Below are 18,207 nucleotides of genomic sequence, written 5' to 3' on the forward strand. Positions count from 1 at the left end.
TTGCCATTTTACAGACAGCACTCTTCTTTTAATCTGTTCTTCTTTAAATATGTTCCTAGCTTTAATAGCAAACTATTTTATTATTCATGTAAAGGCCGAGAAAGTCCTTGAAAATATCAAAATACTATGTCGAGGTTCTAATAGACCACCTAAAACAATTATGTAAGTCCATAATTAGTAAAGGCTGGTTTTGTTTTCTGCCTCCAAAAAGCCGATGTGACGGTGCTTTGTAGGAGTCAATCTTCTTTCCAACTGCAGAAGGGACACAAAGTGTGAAAGGTTTGCGAGTTGCTGATTGGCAAGTGCAGTTAAAAAGGTTCAATACGCTTAGTGCAGTTGGGGATAATTTCTTTTAGAAGAGAATATTTCTAGCTCCGGGTTAAACAGTGGGATCCTTGGTGCTCTCTGAGCTCGGTTGCTTTCTTGCAGACATTTCATTACCCAACTAGGTAACATTATGAGTGCTAGAAGGGAGCAGGGTTTGCCTTGTTTATTTACTGTGGCTTGCCCTGCCAAGTGTGGGTGGGAATGTTGTTTTCTCACCATGGCCCACGACCAGGGTGTGGGGCGCACATGAGTGGTGGACTGGCTCGCATGCGCCCAGCTCGACTTGCATAAACAGCGGGCCACACATGCACACGTGCACGTCGCCTTGCCACTTGCGTGGGCCGGTTCCCCTCTCCCCCCTGCTGGTCCGTCAAGCCAGGAAGGGGACCACTGCTGTATGCAAAAGAATAAAGAATAAGAATTACTGGCAGAGCTGCACAGAACTCTTCTTCAGAAAGAAATTGACACTGAATGGCCATATTAGCATAACAAGCAGGAGGAGGTACCGTAGTTCTCCACCTACTACGACCAGAATTGGGACTAGAATTTGTTGCTAATTAAGGCAGTTGTTAAGTAATTTGTGCCCGATTTTACCTTTTTTGCCATGGTTATCTTTTTTGCCATGATTGTTAAGGGTATCACTGCAGTTGTTAAGTGAATCACGTGGCCCTTAAGCTTCCCCATTGCCTTTGCTTATCAGAAGCCACCTGGAAGTTTGCATTGACCTCTGGAGGTTGCAACTCTTGTAAATTCATGCTAGTTGCCAAGTGTTGAATTTTGATCCTGTTGAACGATTCTGCGATGATTCCATGTGCAAGAACCAGTCCCAAGTCACCTTTTTTCAATGTCGTCCTAACTTTGCTTACTGAATGAATGGTTGTAAGTCAAGGACTACCTGTCTAGACAAATCATCTGGTCAGTATCTAAATGTGGCTAATTTTAATAATGGGGGTGTTATTGATGGCCCAGCATCACCCATAAACTTATGTTAGTTTCAGGTCCAGTGCATTGTGCAAAAACAGAAGATGGATTTGGTGCCCAAATTTCAAACTGTATGAATACAACGATGCAGTGTGAATGCCTGATCTCTTGTCACTGCTGTCCAATTAAACGCCTCCTTTGAATCACTCTTTTTATTAGTGTAATAAATTCCAGTTCACACCGCTTAGCTAAAAACAGCTTTACTTTCCTCCCCCCCCCCCCATCCCTCTCCATTCTGCTCCACATTTCACATGACATTTGCTCTAAAAGTAAATGATTTCAGGAAAAGACCGTAAGTGGTATGACCCATTTTCCTCAGACAGGGAAAAGCAATTCTGGCCCTTTTTTCTAGAACCCAGAAGCTAAAAGGTTAGCAGAGACCTTGACTTGATCATTATGGAATTCCTTAAAGTCTGACTTTAAAAAAAAAAATCTGTTGACACCACAGGCTAATAAGCATATTTTTAGCAGAGCTATAGGAGGCTAGTGGGCATTTTATAAATGTATAACCCCACATGCAACACACTCATAATTCACTGTTTGCTGAATGACAGGGTTAAGTGGCTACTATTCCCCCTCTCCCTCTGCACTAATATAGTCCAGATCTGCTCTCTTCCTCCAGCTGGATGAATGTCAAATTTGTTGCTGGGCTGCCTAGATCTAGTGGCCATTTTCCACCACAGAAAAGCCCAGCTTTGTAAAACGATCTCCATTTGTTTCTCTAATTTTTCCCTTGGCTCTTCACTAATCACCAGTCCCATTAAGATTCTGATGGGGTGAGTGCTTTCCAGAGACAAGTGATCCCACATCCAGCAGGGTGCTGACCTTCAACCATAAATGCTTGGAGTCCACTTCCTTTTATTAAGCAGCCCAAGGTCCTCCTTCTCCTCCTCTTCTTTTTAAGTCACCGGGATAACTCTAGATCAGGGGTAGTCAACCTTGCCTCTTTTTTGACTCGTGGACTTCAACTCACAGAATTCCTGAGCCAGCTGGCTCAGAAATTCTGGGAGTTGATGTCCACGAGTCATAAAAGAGCCAAGGTTGACTACCCCTGCTCTAGATGAAACGGTTTTGTTGAGGTCCCTTCCAGACTATTTCAACCAATAATATTTATTTATTTGTACCTAGCTCCAAATGTGGGGAACCCGAGGCTCTACAAATTAAATTAAGGAGAATTTAGAATGAAAGAGAAACAATTAATCAGTGGAACAGCTTGCCTTCAGAAGTTGTGGGTGCTTCATCGCTGAAGGTCTTTAAGAAGAGACTGGACAGCCACTTGTCTGACATGGTGCAGGGTCTCCTGCTTGAGCAGGGGGTTGGACTACTAGAAGACCTCCAAGGTCCCTTCCAGCTCTATTCTGATTGGTTGATTGAAATGTTCTATTGAACTTTTCTAATAATTCAATTTGTATAGCAGTATTTCTGAAGATTTGATCTGGCTCAGAAGAATGACCATTAAGTATCTTGATATTGCTACTGTTCTCAATCTGCCTAAGAAATGGCTGGACAAAGAGATGATCCTTTTGTAAGGATGTTATTTTACAGCCTGTCTGGTGCCTCTAGATAAAGAGTAACTATAGTTTTTAGAATTCTGGCTTGTTTTATCTGATTAGAGATAGCTATCATGATCCAATAGCCCCACTTTATTCTCTGACTACTCCATACTGGTGCAAAAGTAATGCCTACTGAGCTGGATTAGTCTTGAGAAAAGATCACTGGGGATGGCAACAGCATTTTTCAAGCGCTATTCTCTCATTCCACTGTTCAAGGCACAGAAGAATGAAGTTCTTGGAAAGCAAGTTCCAGTTGAACATTAAGAAAAACTTCCTAACAGGAAGAACAATTCAGTGGCAGAACCAACTAATGATGGTGGCCTCCCCTTCCCAGGATATGTTCAGCCAGATGATTGATGGCCATCCAAGAGATGCTTTAAAATGCACTCCAGCACCGGACAAGGAGTTAGTCAATGGCTCAGATGGTTTCTTCCAAGTCCATAATTCTGAGTTCAGTGGGACTTCCTAGAAATTGGGTATGGATATGCAGTTTTAATGTGATGGATGCAGAAAAGGCTTTATTTAGTGTCATGGTGTCACAAATGTCTCCTATCAAACTCGGTCTTTCTTTCAATTCTCCTTGGTTTTGAAATTGCAACCAGTAATCTTGTACTTTAAATATTCTGTATTTTACAAGGGGTCTGAAGTGTTTCGTCTACCAGAGATGGGCCATTGTCAGAATATTAATCATCCTTAGTTAAAACCATGATTCCATCCAAGAGAGATCTCTCTATTTATGATTAGTGGAAGATTTTTCAAAACTCAGAAAGTAAACATAACCTCCACTGCCACCTGCCCATAAAAAAAAATCTATCATTTTAGGGAACAAAAATTCATATCATAGCAAGATCTGGAAATCTTTTCCCCGCCCCCAAGATTAAAATGATGCTTTCTAAAATATCCTTTCTTCTGCAACAGTAATTAAGAAATGATGATGACATCTACCTGGAAAACATAGACAATTTCCGAAATCAATGCAGGCAAAGGAAAAAGAAATAGTTGTCAAATGATAGATGCAAATGATACAAACACACCGATGTTCAAAACAGGTTTTTTTATTATTTTTTTTCTGAGACAAACACATTGATTTTCTGGACCACAGTAGAGGATGGAAACCTTTCACAAACTTATTTATTTGAAAATACAAATATAAAATTATACTTTCCACATCTGTGATGTGAGAGACCCCCATCCATGTAGTATTTTTACAACAGGGCTTCAGAAAGCCATACACAGAGACCTGAAAGATGCTTGATATATATAGATACATGTGTATATATATATCTATATATATATACACACACGTGTGTGTTTGTGTGTGTGTGTGTGTATATATATATATATTTATATATGTATATAAAAAATCACTACCAAAGTTCGCATCAGTTCATACTAAAATATAAAAGGAAGGGGCTAGGCCTGGCCACTGTGTCACTGCTGATTAAATACCTTTAGAGGAGCCTTCTCCAGCAAGGTCTGTCCAAATATGCTGCGATTGTGAGAGCTGAGGCTCCAGCATAGTTGGAGGGCACCCGGCTGGGGAAGGCTGAAAATTTAGAATTATCTCAAAATGCTGAAACTTTACATTGGGTTACTGATGGAATTCCAAGACATGTACAACATATATAATGAGATTATCTGCTATCACTAGAATTCAAAATGATACATCCCACATGTGGTGGCTTATATACAGAACACAGGTTATATAGTATGGGTGACTTCAGTTTGCTTTTTCTTTTGAAACAAAATTCTGTAAAGACAATACATTCTGATTGTTTGGTTACTGGCGAACAAACAGCTTTGCTTCTGAACTTTATTTTTTTTTTTTGGTAGAATTCTTATTACAGTATTAAAGTATTGCTTAGCTGGCAGAATCTCATGTAGTGCTTGCACACGGTGAGAAATGGATTGGAATTAGATTCTGCACCCTTTATGAAACTCTACAGTGTATTGATGCAGATTTTTTTCCCCCTCTTGAATCTGCCAGTGTGTCTAAGGCCCCCGTCACTCAAAATATAGTTAGACCAGCTTCAGTCTGCTTTTCCAAACATTTTACTTGACAGGAAAAAAAAAACCAACCCCAAACCAAAAAACAAGTAGGAAACCTTTCAAGCAAATACACCAAGGAGTAAAAAACAAGTAGTTAGTGTTTTTTTGTAAACAATTTTATATGCAATATATATATATTATATAACCATGGCTGACATTTGAGGAAAAATGTAGTAAAACTATATTGCTTTAGTCTTTTTTTTGTGTCTTGCATTGAATTAGATGGAAAATGAAACAGGATGTTTTTGGTGACTGGAGTCCCTAGCCCACATTCATACTCCAGACTGAAAGAGCTGTGCAGGGTTAATGGCCGGGTGGAAAAGTAAATTAAAAATCTGTACACCTTTCAGGTCATTATTTACCAACAATTATCCAATGATTCAACTAGCCTAGCAGGATGTGTCACATTCATCAGCTTGTGTATATACTGCTGTACAAGAGAAAGAAAAATTACAGCAACAGAGCCATGCTACCTTAAAGTCCAAGCTACTAATTTAAATCAAAAGAAACATTATGCAAATAGGAAATTTAAAAAAGGGACAGGTTGCTCTTCGTTTTAATCAAGTCAACTTCCAACTTAAAATTGGATGACAAGTTGTTTTTTTCCCCTTTGGTGGGAAGAGAAACAAGATAAACTAAAAACTCCAACAGCCTAGGGGTGAAATTCTGGCCCTTTTTAAGTAGCAAAAACAAAAACAAAACAAAATGTTATTTCACTATGCTACATGACTTCTAGTTTTTAAAATCCTTCTGACACCTCTTACTGTGTTTCTGATATCCCGATTGCTTTATCAATATATAACTTGGTTTGAGGCACAAAATAGCATTTTCTCAATGCTCTTCATGGAAATGTGTAAAGGAGAAGTGTCTAACCTTGGCAACTTTAATACCTGTGGACTTCAAAACTCCCAGAATTCCCCAACTATGCTGAATGGGAAATTCTGGGAGTTGAAGTCTACAGGACTTAAAGTTGCCAAGGTTGGACATCCCTGGTGTAGAGTATCTACTGTTGTATACTAATGGTGCTTTTTCCACCATTGAAACTACACTTTGATTTTTGCTAACTCCAAAAGAAGAGTATCTACAAGATGGGGGAATAAAAGAATCAAGATGGAGTCCACAACCATGTGATCAAAGCCCCAACCATCGCGAGGTGTGTACAAATGGAGCAGGTCTACGATCACGTGGTTGTGGTAGACACCATCTTGAATTTTGCTTCCTCTCCACGGACTCCCCCGCCCCTCCCCTAACAAGGCAATGTTTTGCAAATGAGGTTTGGAACAAAACAGTACAATGCTGGGATAGCAATAGATGCCTTGTTCTCTTGACTAAAATAAAGTTGCAGCTTCTGCATTTAAAATTAATTTCCCAAATGAAAACAAATTCTCAGATCTTTTAATAAGGACGTCTAGATGAGTGAGGGAAGAAAATGAACCTTACTCTAGGCAGTCACCTAAAAAATATACCAGGTTCCACACAAGTTGTGCTCTGGGCCATCCAGAAGGTATAGAACTATCTAAAACATATTCACAGAGATTATCAACTTTTCTTCGGAGTATTCTTTCTTTTAAAAAAATACTTTTTCTCTTTGCAAAGTCATTTCATTATACCATGCCTCCCTTTTTTATTTTAAAAAATAAACTAAAAAAATCCAGTTTTGCATATCTAGCATTAGCATTTAAGGTAGTATGGCACACCCTTTTTATAAAAGTTGAAGGGTGGGGGAATCTGCAAAAGGATGCAGTAGTTTTGCCAACGTTTCTTTTCTTTCTTTCTTTTCTTTCTTTCTTTCTTTCTTTCTTTTCTTTTTTTTTTTCTTTTCTTTCTACATTGTGAAGCCTTTGGTTAGTTTGAAACCACATGAGATCAGCAGAAAGTAAAAGAGCGAAAAAGGAAATTAAATAGAAACAAAAACCTGCCCCCAAATTATTAGCATTTCTTTTTACCTTAAATAAGAGAAAGTTCTATCCTTACTGGTCCTAAATCTGAATAACTACATCTATGTATTTAACTTTAATTACAATACAACTACAATATGTACTAGAAGAGGAAGAGAAGAGAAAGGGTATGTGTGGAGGGTGTCACTACACTAGAATCAGGACAGCACTCTTACAAGATAGTCATTTTTATACATTATTAACATACAACAATGATCAACAAAGAATCTTCTATGAGGTGCCAGAGACCGAGGAAGGAGGAGGGGGGAGGAGGAGGAGGAGGAGGAGGAAGAGAGAAACACATGATAGTCTACAGTACAGGCACACATTCCCAGAAACTCCAGCAAGGAAGCTCTGTGAAAATCAAAAAAGAGCTCCCTCATTTAAAAGGAAATTCACCCTCAGGAACTCCTGATGGGCTGCACATGGATGGCGTCTATCTTGATTAAAATGTAATAATAATAATAATAATTAAAAAAAATCCCTGACTTTTTTCTTTTTTTTTTTCTCGCTCTTTTTTAAATTTTTTTTTTTTTTTTTGTAAAAACACACTCGAGTCTCAGGGAATTAGTTTGCGATTAATTCCTTCTTATTTATTTCATTTCATTTTTATTATTTTTAGTGTACTACTTGATCAAGTCTCAATAACTTTAAAAAGCGTCCAGCATTCTGGCTTTTAAACCTGGTTGTTTTCAAATAAGAAAATAAAAACTTAAAACATACAACAGCCATCCCCCTTCCAGCAAAACACCTCATTTTTGCTGTCTACTTTAAAAACGGGGGGAATAAGATTCTTCCCCTCCTCCTTACAGTTCGCCTTGTGGTGCCTCCGTGAGTGGTTGAAGATGCTTTGCTGTAACTTGTCTATTGAACATCTATGTTAGCCTACCGGTTAGTAAAATTTTACAAAAATAGGAGTGCAGCAGCTTTTTTTTTTTTCTCTTAACAAATGTCTCATTCAGTGTCTTATTCTGGCTGTACCTAGAGTACCAAATTTATAAACGTAACAATTTAAAAAAATATTAATAAAACTTGTCAATATTAATGTTTTAAAAAAAGAATATATCCACACTATAATTATGCTTGTAATATCACCTACTGTGTTGTACTTGGAGTTGCTGTTGCCAGCCTATTTGACCCATATTTAAAAAATTAAATTAAAAAATATCCTTCATAAGTCTCCTCCCCAGCAGAGGACCATATATATAACAGCCAAACATTAAACATGTGCAAATTGGAAATTGTCAGTTTTCCCCTACCAGTCACAGTGCAATGATGTTTTTTTATACATTTTTTTTTTCAAATCTGTTTTCATCTACAATAAATTAAGCTTCTCTTGCGTCTAGGGTGACAAACTTGTAGCACTGAGGTATTCATAACGATTTGTTTAAAATAAACCTTTGCTTTTTTTTTTTTTCTAATTGGTGAATTAGAAAAAGAATGGGAGAAAGGATGGGTAATAAAGGTGAGAAGATGCATGCTTTAACTGCCCCTCTCCACAGCTGGGAGCTTCCAAGACGTCAAGACTGGCTTGGCGCAAAGGCTGCAGGCAACGGGGCTGGCGGAGATGGATGGACAGTCAGGTGATCTAAATGGTTTAAAAAAAGTGTGCTTGAAACTTTAAATACCTTTTAAATATTAAAAATGTAGCTTTTTCAATCTTGGGAAAAGCAGGTTTTTTTTTTTAACTTAAAAAAATGTAACTAGACTGTTACTTTAAAAGCTGTGCACATAGGTCTAGTTAATATGCTGGTATGACGCTAGTACAGTTATAAGGTCTAACATCTACAGAGCAAGCTAAACAGTGTTGATCTAACTGCTACGGGCCAGCTCTGGCAGTCGGTCTCACAAGTTTAAAAACATTGGGGCACAATCCAGCGGAAACGGTCCCTGCGTATCCCTGGCGAGATAAATGGGAATTGAGTGAGGACCTCAATTGCCCTCCTACTTTTTTTCCATTCATATAAAAAGTCTTGCAGAAGAGAAGATCCCGTTGGGATGTGTGCCCCAAATTTTAATCTTTTTTCTTCCATTCGGGTACAGAAACTGCCTTAATCTGACTCCATCACAAAAATATTACAATTTCTCTGCTTTTTAATAGTTTATATGCAAGTTAATGGAATTGTATTTACAGTATTACTATTTTTAGATTTCACAATTTCAAAAAACCTTATCGCCTCTTTTTTAAACAACAAAAAAATGCACTTATAGAAAAAGGACACAAAAAACTTTGTAGTCCTTACTTTATTGCCGAAAATAGATATAATTAGGTTAACTAATAAAAAGAACTGCTAGAGATCCTGCTACTGAGCCAGCCTATTTCCCATCCAGCATAAAAGAGAGTATTTCCACTTACTTTTCTTGCTTGCTCTAATTCTAAATTCAGCGTGTGCTAAATTCCACCTGAAAAAGCCTTTTCAACTTCAGAATTGGTACCAATAAACTAAAAATCATGTTACCACTTCAGCAACAAAATTACATTAAAAAGAAAGAAATAGAGAAAGGGATTAAAAAGCAAAGTAAAGAAACCTTTAAGATATAGAGTATGGTTAGGGTTTTCCTAAATACACAGAGTAGCAGAACTACTTTGATTATAAACCTATGTCAAAATACTACAAAAAAAGTGATTAAAATAGATCTCAAAGGGGAAAAAAACATCAAGAAAAATAATAACATGAAGAAAAATGGATTATATATATATACACATTTGTTTTAAAAAGCTGTTGTTCTATATAGTACAGCAGGTTCATGAGATGATACCGATTTTGGACAACCCATATCCATTGAGTGTCACCTCCAGTTTGTGTGGGTTACTGATGGTGCAATGGCCAAAGTCTGAAGACGTGTCACCTAAACATGGAACCATTCAGAAACTTCGCCCTGTCTTGCCTGGACATCCAGATATACTCTACAATGGATGAAAGATAAAAGAAAAACAGAAATGTAATGGTTACGTTCCGACCTTTAGAAAAATGCATCTTCTTAGCCCAAGCAGGGACACAGACAATGTGTTCAACCTGATAGCCCATTTTCTGGCTTCGCACAAGTTCTACTCCACATTTATTTCATGTGTTAGATTTGTATTTAACGGGTTCAAGCAATAACTAATCGAATTATCTGCATCTATACAACAAGCTAACTTCAGCCTGTATCAATTGCACCTACTAGATCACTAGGAAGAAGCTCCATGTCATTCCATATTTCTGGGAGGAAGGAAAGTCAAAGGCAAGAGACAAGGCTTCTCCGGGGGGGGGGCAGCCCCAGTGCTGTGGAACTACATCCCTGAGATCAGGCTGGCAATCTCTTGGCCGGCTTTCAGAAGGCTATTAAAAACTACACTGACAAGGGGGGCTTACCTATTGCGCCATCTTTTACTTCTCTACTTTCTATTTTTGTTATTGTTATAGTACTGTGGTGGCGAACCTGTGGCACGCGTGCCGGCACATGCGCCATCACCCGTCCTAGGCCTTCAGCTGGGTTTTATAAAACCTTTTCGCTTTAGGCCTCTGCTGCCGTGTGCAAAAAAAAAAAAAAAAAAGGTTCAATCAATCAATTTCAACTTCTCGCGGGAAAAAAGATCTCGCAAAGTTGGAATTGATTGATTGAACTTTTTAGTCCCACTGAGTTTGCCGTTACCACCGCAGCCACGCCCACCCAATGGGCCACACCCACCCAGCACCCGATGATACATAAGTGGGTTTTGGGTTGCAGTTTGGGCACTCGGTCTCTAAAAGGTTCGCCATCACTGTTATAGAACATTCTGCTCATTAATATTATGATTTAGGTTATTTTTGTTCCTTTCATTTTACCCCACGGATGTTTTAATTTTTGCATATCACGTAAAACTGCAGAGAATCAAAAGATTGTAGCAGGAGACGAATTCAATAAGCAAACTTAAACTTTGCGAGGCGGCATGGAAGACTAGTAGTTGCTTTGGCTAAGCGTGCCAAAGAAGGGAGGAAGATGACGAAGGGTGACAAGGGGCAACAAGGGTAGGTAGGGGCTGCAGAGTGCAGGGTGGTTTCCAACAAAAAGGGGGCCATTTGGTAGTGGATTCAGACATACAACTATGTGGTTTCCTTAATGGCCACCATAAGAAACAGTTAAAAAAAATCTGGTCTGGTCACAAGGCGTCTGAACTTAAGATGTCCACAACTTGCAACAGAGATTCCAGGCCCAACTGTGGTGGTAAGTTGAGGACTGCCTGCATGTGTTTTAAAATGAAACATGGGAAATAGCCATGCCAAATATTGGAATGGGAGATTTTAATTTATACTTGGAAACTTGCATTTTAATATAGAAAGATTGATGAAATTGATAGTTTCCTCAACAGAATTTTAACTGAAGATCTAAGCCAGACAGGGGCATCAATCCTGGGCATCATTGCAGATGGTGGCAGCAATGGCTAGTCTGAAGCTTGGATTTTCACAGGAAATTTTGGTTTTAAGAACGAAGGTTGCTTCGTTGAAACCATGTCGAAAGAGCACAATGGCATGTGGGTGGTTTGCTGAACCAGACTCAGATAAAATAATTAAGAAATTATCTGCTTGGGAAGTCTACCGTTTCATTTTTCAGGCTTGTAGTATTGTGAGCCAAAACAAATGGAGCAATGTGAAATTAGAAGTGATGTGCAACTAATCCATGATGGATTTATACAGTTTATAAACTGCAGCATGAAGAATATTTTAAAAGGTTTCGGTTACATTGCATGATGATAACAACTCAGTTATAGAAGAACTAGTTCTTCGGTGAATGTCACAAATACTCAGTTTCAGTGGCTTAAACAAATACCTTCAACAATAATGCGAATAACTATGAAATCCAGTGTGGCCCCCAGAGAAGCCTTAATCCTCCCAGTCCTTTTATTCATTCATTAATTCATTTCAAATGAACCACAGAGAGCTACAAGAAACTTTTTCTCCATCTCGAGACTGAGGCCTCCCATATCAAGAATCCCCCGCGGGAAACTTTTATAATGTAAAAGTAATCCGAACTACAGTTTCACTGTAACAATCCGACAGAATTTCAAGCCACAATAAACTTTAACAGGTGTCAGTTGAAAAGCTGATTCTGAGTTAGGCTCTCTCTGGGAACCTTTGGTAGCCTCGCTCTTACGCGAAGTTTCTAGACCTCAAACGTGAATAATCCTAAGCATCTAATTTCAACTTCTCTCCTGCACACTCTTCTTGGTTTACAGCGACAGAGGTGAAACTTGCATGTTGAGGAGATAGGTCGTTCCAGTTAAAAATATGTTCGAAAAGGCCACCCTTGCCTTGTCTACCTTCGGCTCAACTTTTGAATATCTTTAGTGACTCCTTTCCTGAGGCAACAAACATCCTCAACAGGAATAATGAAGAAGGATGAACAGTCGGTGGAAGCAGTGGTTTATCTTGCCCATGAACTTCTTGGCACCCGCTGTCCAAGGGGGATCCTTTTCCCTTGTGAAAAGTAACTTCAAGGACACCATAATAATCTTTACTATGGCTTTATGAGGTGAGTGCGTACAGTATGCTAATTGGTTAAACATTGTCCTCACCTTATGCCTCTTTTTAACATTTCTCTAGGTTAGGAACAAGAAATTATTGGGACGTGCTTTTGAGGATCATTAGCAGACCTAATTTGTTTTGCAAAAAACAGAGACCAAATCTGTTAATATCAGGATCAATCAGGAATTACACTTCTTGAACCATACAAAAAGTGCGTGTCCATACATGCATATGGATAGATGGACAGAAGCCCCCCCCCTTTTTTTTTTTACCCTGAGGTAATCTTACATTTTCCTGCCTGCTTCTCTACATTTCGGTCCTGGAACTCATGGAGGGCAACTGGGCTTTCAGGCAGACTCCCAGCAAAGTCATACTTAAATGACTTAAGGCATGTTTTGTACATTCAGGCTTCATTATGGCGTATCGGCCACACAGCAACACATGAATCTCATTTGGTGAATGTCACAAGTGCTTAGTTTCAGTGGCTTGAAGAAGTACCTTCCCCAAGAGAAGGCGTATCTATGACATGCTGTGTGCTCCCCGAAATGTCTATCAGTTTCCCAAACAAAAGGCAACTACTAATACTTTCCAAAGCACTATACCTTTTAGAAGCTTTTAAAAATCTCATTTGATCTTTCCACCCTTTCCCACATTAAGTGAATTGGGTTCATCTTCACACATGAAAAATGCGCTTGTTTCAGCAATCATACTTTTAATTTCATGCTTTGATTTGGAAATTAGAATTCATGCAATAGATCGAGAGTACACAATTAAAATTAGCAACAATGTCTCACATTTTTCTTACATTAGCCTGGTTATGGCTCTGTTTTAAACTAAATATTTATTATTGGAAGTATATAAAAAAAATACTGTGTTAAAAGCCATAGGTAAAAGAGGAGGAAACAGGTGGGGATCCAGAATATATATGACTGTAGTGATTTTTTTTAAAAAAATCTGTTGAAATTTAATTCCTGATTTACATGATTGTTCTTTAAGAACAAATCACATGTATTGTGCTTACAGTCTTTAGCATAAAAATGAATTAGTTTTAAAAAGCATTACAATTTTAAAAAGAGTTTCTTTCAAATTCACATGATTTTATAGATTTTCCCTTAAACATTCGAGTGATCCTCAGTATTTAGAATTGTTTTAAACAATCATAGCAACTGCATACAAAAATTAACTGCTATAAGCACTGTTTTTTTCCAGAATTGCTTCAGGATACCTTTCAAGTTTCCAGCCCAAAAGGTTGCTTTTAAAATGTTTAAGAAAAAAATAAATAAAAGAAGAGTAAAGGTATCAGAATTTAACCCCCCCCAAAGAGGGAAGGATATAGTAGAAAATATAAATGCTATATATATTGATATACCTCCAAGTGAGATGGCAAGCAACCCTGTGTAACGTTTCAGTGGTATCCATTTGTAAAAGCCGTTGCAATCAAAGGCCCCTAAAATTGTACAATTGCAATTGTTACTAATATGACACAAGGGAAGAGATGATTTTATTTACTTTTTTTCATGAATTATCAAAAATTATCAAGTACTGGTGTTGCTAGCATGAATATTGTTGCCATCTGTTCTTGCTCATATATTTGCAAGCTCAAATTTAAGGGTGCTGAAAAGTAAATTTGAGTAGCTTTAAATTGCTGTTAGTAAATGGATGGCATGAATGTATTAAAAAGGCAGACACTTTTTGAAAAAAATGTTATTGGACATGAAATTAAAGAGACAGCTCTGTTCCAGTAGACACAAAACCATTTAAAAGACCACTCTGGTGCAGACAAAATACAATGCTGACTGCGGCGTGATTCTTTAGAGAACAGACCACAGGGAAAGGTCAGCAGCACACACCTTTTCAAAAACAATCCAATCTTTTTCTTTAGGTGCAAAATGGAAATGAGGGGTGTTGTAAGCGGTGATAGATGCAGTTTAAATTGATGTAGGTCTTATCAGAATAATCTGTATTTCACCACATTCAGTTGGTCCAATGGAATTTACCAGTAACCCAGATGAAATTACAAGGGGAAAGAAATGAAACAACGATTTGGTTATACTTGGGTTATTTTTTAGCAACTAAAATAATTTGAGGAACTTGTCTGCATTTTTGAGACAAAATAACTCAACTATGTCCATGCGTGTGCATGTCTGTGAAATTTTTCAAAGTTGGTTTAAAATCATTTTATTAACTAGTTATTCAGATACACAGGACATTCATGCTACCACACACAATTTGAAAACAGCAGAATTAGAGGAAATAAACATTGCATGCAAAATTTGCACTCCCAAATTAGTATTTTTTCTCCCAAATTAGTAATTGCACCACGTTAATGTTCAACATTTTTGTTATTTATTTGAGAAAAGGTGTGTTGCACTACTTGCTAACATTTCTGTGGATAATTAGGCCCTTCAAGTTTAATTCACATTACATTTCCCCTACCTCCTCCTATACCACCCTTTTGCTTGGGATTATTAGAACCACTCTCGAGGGAGAGATATAGTTCAGTCTGGTCATGTGTTTAATTGGCTATTAAAGTGCAGGGCATGGTAACTTCCCATGCAAAATAGTAGACCAATGCTTCAGTTCTAGCCTGGCTAGGAATAAAGTGGGCAATCAATTTGTACAGTGTAATCATAGGCCATTCTTTCTTTCCCACGTTGCAGTCATAAAGAGTGCTTCTATAAATGACTCAGATGTCTATGCATACATCTATTCCTGAGGATGCACAACTACACTAAGCTGTCAATGAATTGAATACAGAAATGCATCATGAGGAATACTCAGAACTTCCTAAGATATATTGTGATATGAGTGTTGCCAATCAGTTACTTGGGGTTACTTAAAATTAGCTCAGTGTACAATCTCCATTTGTTGTTTTGGTTCATTTCTGAAAAGCTCTCCTTCCCCCCCCCCTCCCCATGATTCAGCATAAACTGCTTGTAAAGATTTTAAAATACCGGTAGTCCTCGACATGCAACAGTTCATTCAGTGGCCATTCAAAGTTACAATGGCACTGAAAAAAGTGACTTATGACCATTTTTCACACTTATGACCGTTCCAACCTCCCCATGGTCACACGATCAAAATTCAGACACTTGGCAACTGACTCATATTTGATGGTCACCGTGTCCTGGGATCACGTGATCCCCTTTTGTGACCTTCTGACAAGCAATGTCAATGGGGAAGCCAGAATCACTTAATGGCTGCAGTGATTCACTTAACAACTGTGGCCAGAAAGATCGTAAAATGGGGCAAAACTCACTTAAACGTCTCATTTAACAACAGAAATTTTGGGCTCAATTGTGGCGTTAGTTGAGGACTACCTGTAAAATAAGTCATATGGCCAAGTTTAGCATACAGAATTTTTGCAGATATTCTCAAAGAAAAGGAGACATCCTACTGGAAAGTAAAAGACAGCGTGCTCTGCAGCTTGATATATCTTTCTTCCAGTGGAATAAATACAGGCATATGTTAAACAGGCATCTCTCAATTGCTATTTAACTGAAATAAGGGAATCCAATACACATCCAATTTCTGGCAAAAAAAAATCAAAATGTGGGGTCTGGCTGAATGAGGTTTCTAGCAAGTCCAGAGAAACAATATGTGGTCTCTATCAAAATCGGAGTCCTCTGTTATATGGAATCTATAGATCATGTGTGTGTGAATAAATAGATTCAATTTAGTGCCCAATTCATAGGACAGGACAGGACCCCAGATTGTGTTGCTTCGAAAGGTTCCATAGAAGAGCATTGCAGTGCCAACAGATTTTATTCACTCTAGAGTTTCTTCAAGAGAAGGAACAGGAAGACAAAGAGAGTTACTTACAGCAATTCCATGCCCAAAGCCAGAGCCAGGCTGGGGGCTGGCAGCACTTATGTAGTTACCCACACCGGAGTCTTGACTGGCTGTACCGTAGAGGTCTGCAACTGGACCCGGGCTGTTTGCCCCTGGAAATCCTCCGGGCCGGGCTGGATTGGAGCCTGCCGGGGAAGCGGGTGCGCCAAAATTCGGTTGAGCACTGTAGCTATTCAAGACTGGTGTGCAGAGAATAAAGCTGGGTATGAGGCCAGAAGCTGAGCATGCACAGTTATTACAAAGCCAAACACTAATAAAAACAGCCTAGGTCCAACTTCTAACACTTAACCAAGGCCATGCGATAAGAGAGCAAGTACTCAATAAAAGTCAGCCCATACTACTAAGAAGCTTAGAGCTCCAAATATAGAGAAATATGTATAAAGAGAGAGAGGGAGAGAGAGAGAAATCATTCAACACACTACTGCAACCTGTAGGTGGTCGGTTTCACCAAATTATCACAAAAATATATATTTTCTGACATCTGATTGGATGCTCATGCAGTAGTAAAATGGGTTTTCTAGATCTGGGCACGTTGAGACAGCATTCACATCCCATGCAAACTACAAAGGAACTAGTTTTAGACTACACATTGTGTTAATATTGATATTAATGTTGACAGCAGAGAAAGCAAATCATACTTAGAAAAACTTTTTGGGATGAGGGGGGAGCGGAATCCACTGAAAGCTTTCAAACAATACATCCCACCCAGACACCCGCCCACCCACTTCTTTTACTACTGAAGCGACAGTGAAGGTTTGGAGGTTTGAAATGTTTTTTTCTTTAAATAAAAACAAACAAACAAACAAATGATAATGTAATGGAACACTTGGGAGTATTTGATATACGTAACAGGAGTACTTTCCTTCCCCTTCCCCTTCCCCTTCTAGTGTGGAGAAATGAGTGCCTTTCTCCCTCTCAAACTATTAATTAGGTAGAATACGAGGAGGAATGAGTAGCCAGAAGCTGAATAATTCTGCATCCTGAAACTTAATTATTTCCAAAGAGAAAACATATAAATTGTAATAAGACAATCCCTACAGCTGGAACATCTTAGGCAGCTCACTTTTATGACTGTTTTTGTAAAGGGAATTAGATTAGCAAGATGGTCAGGGAAAGCACTGAGTTGTTAGGTGCTGGCTTTAGACAGAGATAGAGATAGATAGATAGATAGATAGATAGATAGATAGAGAGAGAGAGAGAGAGAGAGAGAGAGAGAGAGAGAGAGAGAGAGAGAGAAAACGGCTGGAGACCCACACCCTGCTACCTGCATGCTAAGAAAAACAGAGCTGTTTTCTTCAGCTAATTGTTCATGACCTTTCAAAATGGAAGGCTTAATTATTAAATGAACTTTTCTGTTATTAATCTATCTGTAATCCCTAGAGATGACGGTACTTGAATATTAAAAAGACAACTAGGAGTAAGGATACCTCTCTGGCAATGGCCCTGCCTCACAATACAACTGGGTAGATGGTGCTATACAGAAGTGTGCCCTCCCCCCCAAAAAAGAAAAGTCCAATTAGTGCCTGGAATGGTGGGATGGAAACTCTGCCTGGTTTTATGGGCATTGCACTAAACATAAAAACAGGCAGAGTTTTGAAGGCACCGTCATGCCACCCTCTCGACTTTTCAACTACATCCCTGGCACTGTATGAAGGGAGCCACAGAAAAGAAACAAATCTCCAGAGAGCTGAATGAATTCCAGTTGGACCCATCACACAAAGGGTTTAACTAACTCTACACAATCAGCTATATTATGGAAATGCTAAAGCCCATTTAATTAACACATTTTGTTGAACCGCTCCTTTGAAGTTAAGAACTGAAGAAGAGCAACAGAAAAGGCAAGTCTCATTATTTCTAAATTCGGTTCAAAAGCTGGTTAGTAGAGAACACATTTCCTGAACTTTGGTTGGCCAGACAGGCATCAATTAGAATGAGAAGGGAGACAGTGCAACCGGGAGCTAAGAAAGGACCTAACTGGGTTAGATGTGTTGCAATTAAGCACTTTTAAACATAGATTTCAGG

General features: G+C 38.5%; 1 long non-coding RNA gene across 1 annotated transcript; it reads right to left on the minus strand.

Moving 5' to 3' along the window:
• Positions 1–9,557: 9,557 nt before the first annotated feature.
• On the minus strand, positions 9,558–16,361 carry LOC107294109. The gene is made up of 3 exons (XR_001549039.1): positions 16,156–16,361; positions 13,703–13,780; positions 9,558–9,755 (listed from the first exon to the last, which is right to left on the minus strand). It is a non-coding gene; the product is annotated as an uncharacterized LOC107294109 (long non-coding RNA).
• Positions 16,362–18,207: the final 1,846 nt, after the last annotated feature.

Source organism: Protobothrops mucrosquamatus, unplaced genomic scaffold (genome assembly GCF_001527695.2).
Source record: "Protobothrops mucrosquamatus isolate PMUCROS unplaced genomic scaffold, P.Mucros_1.0 scaffold1834, whole genome shotgun sequence".
Classification (NCBI taxonomy): Eukaryota; Metazoa; Chordata; class Lepidosauria; order Squamata; family Viperidae; genus Protobothrops; species Protobothrops mucrosquamatus.